Source organism: Hemitrygon akajei, chromosome 1 (genome assembly GCF_048418815.1).
Source record: "Hemitrygon akajei chromosome 1, sHemAka1.3, whole genome shotgun sequence".
NCBI lineage: Eukaryota > Metazoa > Chordata > Chondrichthyes > Myliobatiformes > Dasyatidae > Hemitrygon > Hemitrygon akajei.
This window is the reverse complement of record NC_133124.1, coordinates 194,145,892-194,157,925: the sequence shown is the minus strand read 5'-3', so window position 1 is coordinate 194,157,925 and position 12,034 is coordinate 194,145,892. Positions and strand designations below refer to the sequence as shown.

Below are 12,034 nucleotides of genomic sequence, written 5' to 3'. Positions count from 1 at the left end.
TTTATTCTGCTTACTTAGTGTAATTTCTCCAAATGCATTAACTTTTAACTTCTGAAATGGAGCTGAGTGGCTTGTCTCAATCCATTTGCTTTAGATGCTGATCACTAACACAAGAGATTCTGCAGTTGCTGGAAATACAGACAAAGACACACAATGTGGAGAAGAACTCACAGGGCAGGCAGTATCTATAGAGATCAATAAAGAGCTGACAATTTAACCCAAGACATCAGTTCTTTATTCATATGCATGGAAGATGCATGACCGGTTGAGGTCCTCCAGTGTTCTGTGATAAATGTTCCTCTGTTCTGTTGAATGTAACTTAAAAAAAAAATCAAGAAAGATCATATTCTGTTGCATTGTTGACTCCATCATCTCAGAGGAAATATTGCCCCTTAACTAAAATAACTTGCATACACCTGCATACACAACCACTGAATGGAACAGTTTGAAAATCTTCACCATAAGGCACAGCCAATAGATGGGGCACCAAGTCCTTTAGTGACCTGTGTGATGCAAGTTTTTCCCCACATTGATCCACTCCTTAAATACGGTGCTGATAATTATTGTGTTTGTAAAGATGAGGATGAATTGTTCCCATTGAGAGATCTATAAACAGAGGACACAGATTGAAGGTTATTGCCAAAATGAGCAACGGGAAGATGAGCATTTTTTCACACCCTGTGCATATTCTAACCTGGAATTGACGAGTTGAAAGACTGTGGATGGAGATTTCATAATGACTCTCAAAAGGGAATTGTCTATATACTTATGATGAAGGAATATGAAAGGCTGTGAGGGACGGAGCAGGAAGGAGTATGGGATCAATTGGACAGTTCTATCAAAGAGTTGGCAGAAGTGCAAAAGACTGAATAAGTTTGCACCGTGTGATTCAATGATTCCAAAATGTACTTGTACAAATACAACTATAAAACCTCTATTTCATCTGCATTTATCATGCCATTTCCATTCAGATATTGCTATCAAACTGCCATTAATTTTCCCTTCTTAAATATTTTTCTTCTATTGAATTTTCTAAATTTATCTCATGTCAGTATCTAGACGTGACTGGTAATGCTTGCATTTATTACATATCCCTACTTGCATCTGAAATGAGGAAACGGTTAAGAATAAAGTTCATTATTGGATCTGTAACCACAGCCAGAGTAAATACAACAAGAAACTTGCTGCCAGATTGCATTGGGAAGCCAGACGCATTTTACTGCAATTCATGAGTCATTCTTACCTTTACAGAGATTAGAGATTTATCTGCATGTTTAATAATCAAATTCCAGCGTTTCCTTTTTTGGGATTTGAACTTGTGTCTCAGCATCAATTGTTGAGAATTCTTGCTGATACTTCAGAAACAGAACCTCTATCTTACATTACTAGAAAATGCCACAACATTTCGCAACAAATTAATCAATCGGGGTCATGAGAGTCTGGAATGAGCTGCCAATGCAAATTGTGCATGCGAGCTGAATTACAACGGTTAAGAGAAGTTTGGGTGGGAGGGGTATGGAGGACTATGATTCCGGAACAGGACAATATGAGTACGTAGTTTAAATGTTGTGGCATGGACTAGATTGGCCAAAGAGCCTGTTTCTGTGCTGTACTTTGCTATGACTCTATTATCTTGAAGATGTAATCATAAGTGTGGAACTGGAAGATACCAGCACCAGTTACGTGTTGTTGAAACAAGCCTTCACGTGTGGAATAAAGTAGCAAAAAAATAGTTATTTTTTGAAGTTATCTATTGAAATGAATCCCATTAGAAGAAATTGATTGACGATTGCTGATATAAGTTCAAGGATATTGTATCATTTATATAAATAGGGACATAGGAATCTTTCATAGTCATGAGCACTCCTGAACAATCCACCACACTCCCACCTCATGCAGTATCTCATACAATTTCTAATGATAGGTTCTACAAGTTAATCCGATAACCGACAAAAATATTCATAGTCATAGATACAGTAGGAATGTATAGAATTTTATGTAAAGGAGAGAAAAAGAAAAAAAACAGTTGGAAGAATTCAGCAGATCAGGCAGTATCTACAGAGGGAAATGAACACTAGACGTTTCAGGTTAAGAAATTTCATTAGGACAGGAAGAAAGAGGGCTGTAGGCAGAATACGTGAATGTGGGGAGGTGGAAGAACATTAAATGGTGGGTAAGATGTGAAGCCATGTCTGGGGAGAGATTTTGGATCTGACAGTGCGCTCCTTTAGTATTAACGGCATCTTATTTTTCTTTTATATGCAGAGTGCTCCGGAAAATTTTGCTGACAATGCTTTTGAAATATTTTTTTCTGAAGTGCGCGTACTATGAGCAAACTTCCGGCAAAGTATTTGGACATGACAAGCCGCCATAAGCAACATGATGAATGTCCAGTTAATTTGTTTCAGTGGTTGAATGTTGGGCAGGACACCAGGAGAGAACTCCTGCTCTTCTTATAGATCCTATCAGCGGTGGTTTGATATGTGGCTTTACTTTGTGGAAAAATATGACAGGTGGAGTACTTTATATTATTATTGTTATTACTCCTATTGGAACTCCTCATTGGAAGACCACAGTAGGTGTGGATGAGAAATAAAATCTTCACCTCACTAATGGTCAACACTAGCATACCACAAGAATTGGTGCTTAGTCCACTGCTCCACTTTCTCCACTCCCATGACCGTGTGACGAGACACAGCTCAAATGCCATTTTTAAATATGATAACGACACAACGATTGTTGGCAGAATTTCACATGTTAACAAGAAGGCACACATGAGTGAGACACATTATATCAGCTGGCTGAGTGTTGTCATCGCAACTTTCCACTCAACGTCAGTAAGACCAAGAAGGTGTTTGTGAACTTCAGAAAGGGTAAGACGTGAGAACACACATAGAGGGATCACAAGTGATTTCAAGTACGTGTTCCAACATTTCTGTAGATCTGTTCTGAGCCCTAGAAATAAATGTGGTTACAAAGAAGGTAAGATGGCAGCTACATTCCATTGGAAGTTTGTAGAAATTTGGTACATCACCAAACACACTCACAGATTTCTACAGCTGTACTGTGGAGTGTATTCAGACTAGATGCATCACCATCTGGTATGGAAGGGAGGGGGCACCGCACAGGATCGAAATAAGCTGCAGTGAGTCAGCTCCATCTTGGGAAAGAGTCTCCCCAGTATCCAGGGCATCTTCAAGGAGCGATGCCTCAAAATGCTGGCATCCATCATTAAGGAACATCAACCATGACATGCCCTCTTCTTATTACTATCTTCAAGGAGGAGGTGTATCAGCCAGAAGGCACTCACTCAATGATTTAGGAACAGCTTCCCCTCTGCAATCAGGTTTCTGAATGGACAGTGAACAAATGAACAGTACCTCTCAATTTACACTAAACAATTAATTTCACAAATACACTCTAAACAATTTCAGTGAACAGTATGTATATACATACTTCTTGCTGTCGAGGGATGGAGTTTAAGAGACACGATGTAATGATGCAGCTCTATAAAACTCTAGTTAGGCCACACTTGGATTATTGAGTCCTGTTCTGGTCGCCTCAGTATAGGAAGGATGTGGAAGCATTGGAAAGGGTACAAAGGAGATTTACCAGGATGCTGCTTGGTTTAGAGAATATGGATTATGATCAGAGATTAAGGGAGCTACGGCTTTACTCTTTGGAGAGAAGGAGGATGAGAGGAGACATGATAGAGGTGTATAAGATATTAAGCGGAATAGACAGAGTGGACAGCCAGCGCCTCTTCCCCAGGGCACCACTACTCAGTACAAGAGGACATGGCTTTAAGGTAAGGGGAGGAAAGTTCAAAAGGGATATTACAGGAAGGTTTTTCACTCAGAGAGTGGTTGGTGTGTGGAATGCACTGCCTGAGTCAGTAGCGGAGGCAGATACACTAGTGAAGTTTAAGAGACTACTAGACTGGTATATGGAGGAATTTAAAGTGGGGAGTTATATGGGAGGCAGGGTTTGAGGTTCGGCACAACATTGTTGGCCGAAGGGCCTGTAATGTGCTGTACTATTCTATGTTCTATGTTCTATGGACTGTAATTCATTGTGTTTATTATCATATATTGCAAAGATACTGCTGCCACATAACAAAAAATTCATGTGATAAACTGGTGATATTGAACCTAATTCTGATTCTGATTATAATAATTGTATAATGTATTGAGGTATAAATTGTCTGACATGCTAATTATACAGATCAACTCATCATACCGTACATTGAGGTCGTACGAGTTAAAATGATAAGAGTGCAGATTAAAATTTAACAGCTGCAGAGAAAGTTTAATGCAGGTAGATAATGAACTAGAAGACTGTGACAAGGTAGATTATGAAGGGAAGAGTCCATTTTACAAATGACAGAGTAGAAGCTGATGATGTTTGTGCAGATCTGGGTATCTCCAGAAACAAATCATGGAAAATCACAAATATTTAGACCATCATTGCAGGACCTGTTGCATATGAGAATAAACATGTTATGCTCCAAATATAATGGTTCTGGTGGGACCATATGCAGATTATAGTATACAAATCAGGTTTCCCAATCTAAGGAAGGATACACTTGTGATTGATGGAATTAATAATTCACCAGATTGATTCCTATGATCATGTGTTTGTAGAAGAATGAGACGTTTTCCAGTTGAAACACTAAAAATACATCTGTGGTGTTTGGTGGGATACAGCCAGGATACTTTAATTTCTTAACATGATAATTGCAGGTTAAATGTCTGAAGGTGCTAACTGGGGAGAAAATGATAGGAAAGATTCCTGGTGTCATTCTATCAATTAATAATTCCTGAAAGGAGCCAATATTTGTCATAATTTTACCTAATGACTCTACTAGAAAAAAATATTTGATTATTCTTTGACTACCCTTACTGTGGATTTGCCATCTGCAAACTGATTCCCATATTACAACAATTGCTGTACATCATAATTACTGAATTAGCTCCAAAAGACTTTATGAAAAGTGCTGCATAAATTCTTCCTTCCAAAGAGACTAAGATCTGCAGCAAGCAACAAACAAGATTCTGGAGCAACTCAATTGTTCAGGCAGCATCTGTGAAGTTGGCATTTCAGATCAAGACTGGCACTACCAGATTTAACTAAATGTCCAACTTGTACTTATTGCTGATATGTCATACTGCAGAGTGACAAATCTCTGAAATTCACCATGTGAGAGGATTATAGAACCTAGATCTTTGGGAGTACTTAAAGAGGAAGGTAATAACTTGTTGAACAATCAGGAAATTCAGGGCTGTTAGGAAGTAACACTGAAGAGGAAATCAGGACTGGGGCAGGTCAGACATGATCATATTAAAAGCTGGCATTGAACTGAGTTAGAATGGTCATATTTCCTATTTCTCCAACTATTCTATTACTTATCTGAATCTTCATTGTTGCTTTGCAAAATTCTGAAATTTCCCACTTCGCAACATTGTTGAAAGCACCTTCAACACAAGGTTGCATGTGACATTGGCAAAGCTAAACAGAATGAATGGCTCACTGCTCCATAGATCTGAATTCAATACCAATGTCTGACGCTGTCTGTGCAGAACTTGCACGCTCTCTCTGTGACTGCACGGATTTCTTCTAGGTGTACTATTTCAGTTGCCCGATGTCTCAAAGTGGTATGATATGAATATATGGGTGATTGTGATTCATTATATGAATGATGGACCAAAAGGCCTTTATCCATGCGCATAACTCTGTAGCTTTGCTGCTGTCCAAGAGAATCCCTCATCACCAGCTTTTCTTGGGCATTTTGCAGTTGTTGATACATGCTATCAATTGCCCTTAATGTCTCCATCTCATAAGGAATATCTGTGGAAATCCAACAGAGCCTATCTACACTATTATATTTGATGCAGAACCAATATAGAATCCAACTTAATTCAACTCACTTTTTAATGAAGTAAATGCAGGCAAAACGCCAGCTTGTACCCATCCCAATTAGCAGAGCAGGTAATTCACCTTTTTTGTTTGGAACCCTTGAGAATCTTTTGGAAACAGACTTTGGCACATTAGGAGAGACATCCAACAAAGTTCAGATCTCCGATGTGATAAAATGCCAATCTTTGAGTAAGTCTACGTAAGCTATCACTGAATTGTTGCTGAGCATTTCTGTTGATCTTTTGAAATGACTTAAAAACACAGATATGCCAGACTTAGAAAATGACTGCATCCTGGTATGAGATCAATTACGTCTTTGTTGAATGAATGGTATGTTATAGTACCAAACATGACGTTAATTCATTGAAACCCCTTTGTGTATCACAGACTCTCTCTACATTTATGTATTAATAAGGAAATGCTCTGTATCAGTAATTTTCTGATGTTGGTTCAAGGATTGGATCAGGAGGCATAGAATAATTCATATTCACCTCTGAAATGTTTTAAATGAAATGAGATGATCAATGAAGCTTTCATTTAACAACAGATCTGAAAGGAATAGCACAAAAACATCAGCCTGGTTCTTCTTTATGAGATTTTGGCCAACAGTGCCATGGCTAACACTCAATGACTAGCCTTGGATACCTTTGGTATCTTACAACAACTGCAGAGTTTTTAGTTAAGGTGCTTTCAACAGTTCTGTTCCAAAAGAAGTTCCAGAATTTAGGCCAAGTCACAATGAAGAACAGCCCATATCCGTACAAAGTAGAAACTAAACACTAAGTTAGAAGAAGGAAGTTCCATAAAATGGATGTTCAGTCTCTATACACTTCTAACCCCCAACAAGAAGGCCTCAAACGTTCTCGCTCCTTTATTGACAAAAGAAACAATCAATTCCCCTCCAGCACCACCCTCCTCTATCCAGTAGAACTGGTACTGACCGTGAACAATTTTTCCTCTATCTACTCCCACAAAAAGGACAAGATGGCGTTGGCAAACATTGGAGATTTTCTGCGGGCTGCAGAAAATTGTTTCAAACTTTCTCTTAAACATATTTTTGAACTAATTTCAATCAGGAGCATGTAAAATACCTTTTAGCAATGGATGTTTAAATCACGTCAATGATCTTCAGATCTCATGACCAACTGAAGAATCCACACCAGTCAGGCATAGACCCTTAAGGCTCATCGCCATGGACAAGAGCATGGCAGAAAAGGGGGAATGCAAACCTAGCTGAAATGCAAAGAGATGAGGTCTCCTCTATCCAGCATCTTGCTGGTGAATGTGTAGTCGATGGAGAACAAAATGGAGTGTCTGAGGTCAAAACTGCTGTATCACAGGCAGGTGAGAAACATGTCAATTGTTTGCTGCATTTCTACTTGATTATCTGCGGATACAAAGGACACTGTAGTCAGACCAGAAGGATTTACAATTTACAACATGGAGCAAACTGCAGATTTAGCTCAGGCAAAGGGAGGAGGTGCATATTTTCTGATTACATCCCGTTTATGCTCCTACATGCGGTGGTCGATGCTGAGCTCCCCAACTTGGAACACTTAGCGGTCAAAAGCCGTCTATTCTGTTTGCCTCAGCAGTTCACCAGCGGCCAACTGTAAGCATGTCCTCAAGACGCTGCATGATGTTGTCTCTCAACAAGAAAAACCCATCCGGACGCATTTTAATTTATAGTTGGAGACATCAGGGAGGCTTATTTGATGCAAATCCTGCCTAGCTATCAAGGGTGTTTTTCCTGTAGCACCCGAAGTCCCAACATACTTGAAAACAGCTGCACTATGATAAGGAATGCATATTGTTCCTTCCCAGATTGCATTTCGGTAAATTAGTTCACTTATCTGCATACAGCCAGAGCCTAAAAATGAAAGCTTCAGAGTTTAGGACAAGTAGTGATCATGGGAGGCTTTGAGTCAGTGGCCTGAGACATGTTCAACTACTCTTCTAGAGACATGAATGATATACCATTGTTACAAGAGACTTTAGAAAAAGAACTGTAAATGAGTGTGTCCCACTAACTCATTTAGAGTGTCCTCCAATCAGAAGCCCTGGATGAAACATGTGATCCAGAATTTGCTAAGAGCCAAATCTGAAGCATTCAATTCTAGAGGCCAAGGAAGTGACAGGAGTTGCAGGTATGATCTTCAGAAATCCATCTTACGGGCAAAGTGGAGATTCCAGACAAACTTGAGTCATCAAAAGATGTTCAGCAGCTGTATCAGGGCTGGAATGATATCATCTTCTGCAAAGTTAAATCAAGCAACATGGCAGACAGCAGGGCTTCACTTCCAGATAAGCTCAAGGGCTTCAATCTTTCCTTTAACCATCAGAATATGGAGGAACCAAGACATAACTCCACATCTCCCAATTATCCTTTGGCCTCTGAATCTGAAGCTGACGTGTGGGCTGCCTTCAGGATGGTGAATCCATTGAAACCATGTACTCAGTACACATGCTGACCCACTGGCTGCTGTGCTCACTGAGATCCTTAACCTCTCGCATCGGCGGTGTGTGATACCCACCTGCTTCAAGCAATTTCAATAATAATCATGCTCAAGAAGGGCACGGTGACCTGCCTCAATGGCTATTACATCCAAAGTGATAAAGTGTTTTGTGAGGCTGGCGATAAAATGTAACAGCTCCTGCCTGAGAGGTGACTTGGTTCTGCTCCACTTTATCTACTGAAGCAACAGGACCACAACAGATGTTGTCTCGTTGTCTCTTCATTCAGTCCTGGAAAATCTGGATAGCAGAAAAGAATCATACATCAGAATGCTCTTTATCGATTACAGCTCAGTATTGAATACAATCATCCTCTCAAAACTAACTAATGAGATCCAAGACCTGGCCTCAATATCTCCTTGTGTAATTGGTTCCTGGATTAAGTTTATCAATGTTTTAGCTGTTGCGCCAAATCTCCGTAGACTCCAAAAGTAGTAAAAGTGCCCTTGTAGACCGCAGAAAGATTCGATTGGCAACAACGTCTCTTCCATGATCTGCATCAGTACAGATACACCAAACAGCTGTGTGCTGAGCCTTCTGCTCCACTTGCTTTACATCCGCGATTCTATGGCGAAGTACAGCCCCAAAACCATATTCAAGTTTGACAATAAACAATGGGTGCAGGAGTAGGCCATTCAGCCCTTTGAGCCAGCACCTCCTTTCAATGTGATCATGGCTGATCATCAAAGGTCAGGACCCCGTTCCTGCCTTCTCCTCATATCCCCTGACGTTTGCTGATGACATCACTGTTGTGGGCCGAATCAAGAGTGGTAATGAGGAGGGAGGGAGATTAAAAGTTATCTGAGTGGTGTCATAACAACAACCGCTCACTCAATGTCAGCAAGACCAAGGAACTGATTGCAGATTTCAAAGATGGAAGCCAGAGGTCCATGAGCCTGTCCTCATTGGTGGATCAGAAGTGGAGAGGTTTAACAAATTTAAGTTCCTGGGTGTTACTATTTCAGAGGATCTTTCCGAGACCCAGTACATAAGTGCAGTTGCAAAGAAAGCACAGGAGAACTTCGACTACCTTGGGAGTCTGTAGAGATTTGGCATGACATTTAAAACTTTGATAAACTTCTATAGATGTGTACCGGAGAGAATATTGCCTGGATGCACCTTTGCCTGGTATGGAAACACCAATGCCTTTTCAGCCCCGTACATCAGGGGAAAACCCATCCATCCATTTGTACATGTACATGAAATGCTATCGCAGGAAAGCAGCATCTATCATCCAAGATAGCCAGCACTCATATCATGGTCTGTTCTCTCGGCTGCAGGCAGGTAGAACGTACAGGTGCCTGAGGACTTGCAGCACCAGGTTCAAGAACAGTTTCTATCCCTCAGCCATCAGCCCCTGAAACTAAACGGGGTAACTACACTCACTTGCCCCATCACTGAAATGTTCATCCATCCAATGATCTCACTTTAAAGCTCTTTATCTCATTATATCATGTTCCTTTAATTTATTCCAGTTTATTTATATTTGTATATGAACAGTCTGTTGTCTTCTGCACTCCAGTTGATCCTTCTTTGATTCTGTTATAGGTACTATTCTATAGAGTTGATGAGTTTGCACAGGAAAATGGATCTCAGGGATGTATATGGTGACATATATGTATTTGTTAATAAAAATTACTTTGAACTTTGAGCTTTCTCTAAATTTGTGGGGCAGCCATGCCCATTTGTATGGGCCCCAGTGTCCCTGCCTCTTCATTGGCTATGTAGGCAGCCCATGTTGAAAACCCTCCCTTGTTATACTCCCTAAATCTTCCTCCACTGCATTGATGAATGCATTCACACTGCCTCATGGTCCCATGCTGAGCTTGTCAATTTGTTAAACTTTGCTTCTAACTACAACGCTTTCCTAAGTTCAATTGGTGGATCTCCTACATACCCCTCCTCTTATTTGACCCTTCTGTCTTCATCTCTGGTGACAAACTGTCAACTGATATCTTTCATAAAGATACTGACATGTCCCCACGGTAATCATGACTATACCTTTTCCTGCCCTATCTACAGTAAAAACGATATCCCCTTTTCTCAGTTTCTTCACCACATCTGTTCACAGGAAGCAACTTTCTGTTCTAGGACATCAGGTAAGGCCACCCTCACACAACTGCTTTCCAAATGGATCGCTCTCTCCATGATTCCTTTGTCAATTCATCCCTCCCCAATGTTCTTCTTCCCGGCACATACCCCTACCCATACACCTCTTCCTTCACCTCCATCCAGTTCCCAAACTGTCTTTCTAGGTGAGCCAAAACTTCACATGCACATCTGCTGGATTTATCTGTTCTGTCCAATGTTCCTGATGTGGCCTACTGTACACTGTTGAGATCCTCTGTAAGTTAGGTGACCACTTCGTTGAGCAGGCCCGCTTCATCTGCCACAAGTGGGACTTACCATAGAACCAGAGAACACTACAGCACAGTACAGGCCCTTCAGGCACTCACAACCCTCTGTGAAAAAAACTTACTTCTGATGTCTCCCCTAAACTTCCCTCCCTTAATTTTGTACATATGCCCTCTGGTGTTTGCTATTGGTGCCCTGGGAAACCCGTACAGACTATCCACCCAATCCATGCCTCTCATAATCTTGTAGACCTCTTGCACGTCCCCTCTCATTCTTCTACGCTCCAAAGAGAAAAGTCCCAGCTATGCTAACCTTGCTTCATATGACTTGTTCTCCAAACCAGGCAACGTCCTGGTAAATCTCCTCTGCACCCGCTCCATAGCTTCGACATCCTATCTCCTCTGCACCTTCTCCGTAGCTTCCACATCCTGTGACACAATACTTTCATTCCAATTCCCAATCGCATTATGACATCTCAGTCCATAGCCTCCTCTTCTGCCAAGATAAGGCCACCCTCAAGGTAGAGGTGTAACATCTTATATTTTGTTTGGGTACCCTCAGGCCTGATGGCATGAATATCTATTTCTCCTTCTGGTAAACAAATTCACACATCCCTTCCTCTATTCCCTACTCTGAACTTTTCAAATATTCTCACTTACCGATTATTTCCCACTGGGTCTCCTCGTCCTTCAGTTTATCCTTTAGTCCACTGTCTTCTTTCAGATTCCTTCTTCATTAGCCCTTTACCTTGCTTATTCACCTGGCTTTACCAATCACCTTCCAGCTAGTCTGCTTACCCGTCCCCTACATTTTTATTCTGGAATCCGCGCCCCGCCCCTTCTCATTCCTGAAGATGGGTCTCATCCCAAGATTTCGATTATTTATTAATGTCTTTAGAAGTTGCCTGACCTGCTGATTTTCTTCAATATTTTCTGTACGTTGCTTTGGATCTCCAGCATCTGCAGATAGTCCCCTGTTTACAAAATCAGGTCCCTGATTTTGTCATCCTAGCTGGAAGAGGCGGGAGGTTTGGAATGTTGCATCAAACATGACTTGACATGTTTGTGCTAATAGTTGGTACTGACTGAGGACATGGTGTACTAGTAGCAGAGGGAGTGGAAGGATTCGTTACCGATCAAGTGGGCTGCTCACCCCTTTTGCTTTAAGCCATTTGGCTGTTGTGTGAGCTGTGTTTGTCCACGCATGCTGTTTTACTGCTCAACTCTCTGGGGTGGTGGTTGGAACCACA

The 12,034-nt window shown here is 41.0% G+C and overlaps 1 protein-coding gene across 1 annotated transcript in view; it reads right to left on the bottom strand.

Annotated features, from left to right (window-relative positions):
- Positions 1-12,034, bottom strand: part of LOC140728475 (scavenger receptor cysteine-rich domain-containing protein DMBT1-like) — a 187,370-nt gene that overhangs the window by 118,300 nt on the left and 57,036 nt on the right. The window lies entirely within an intron of this gene.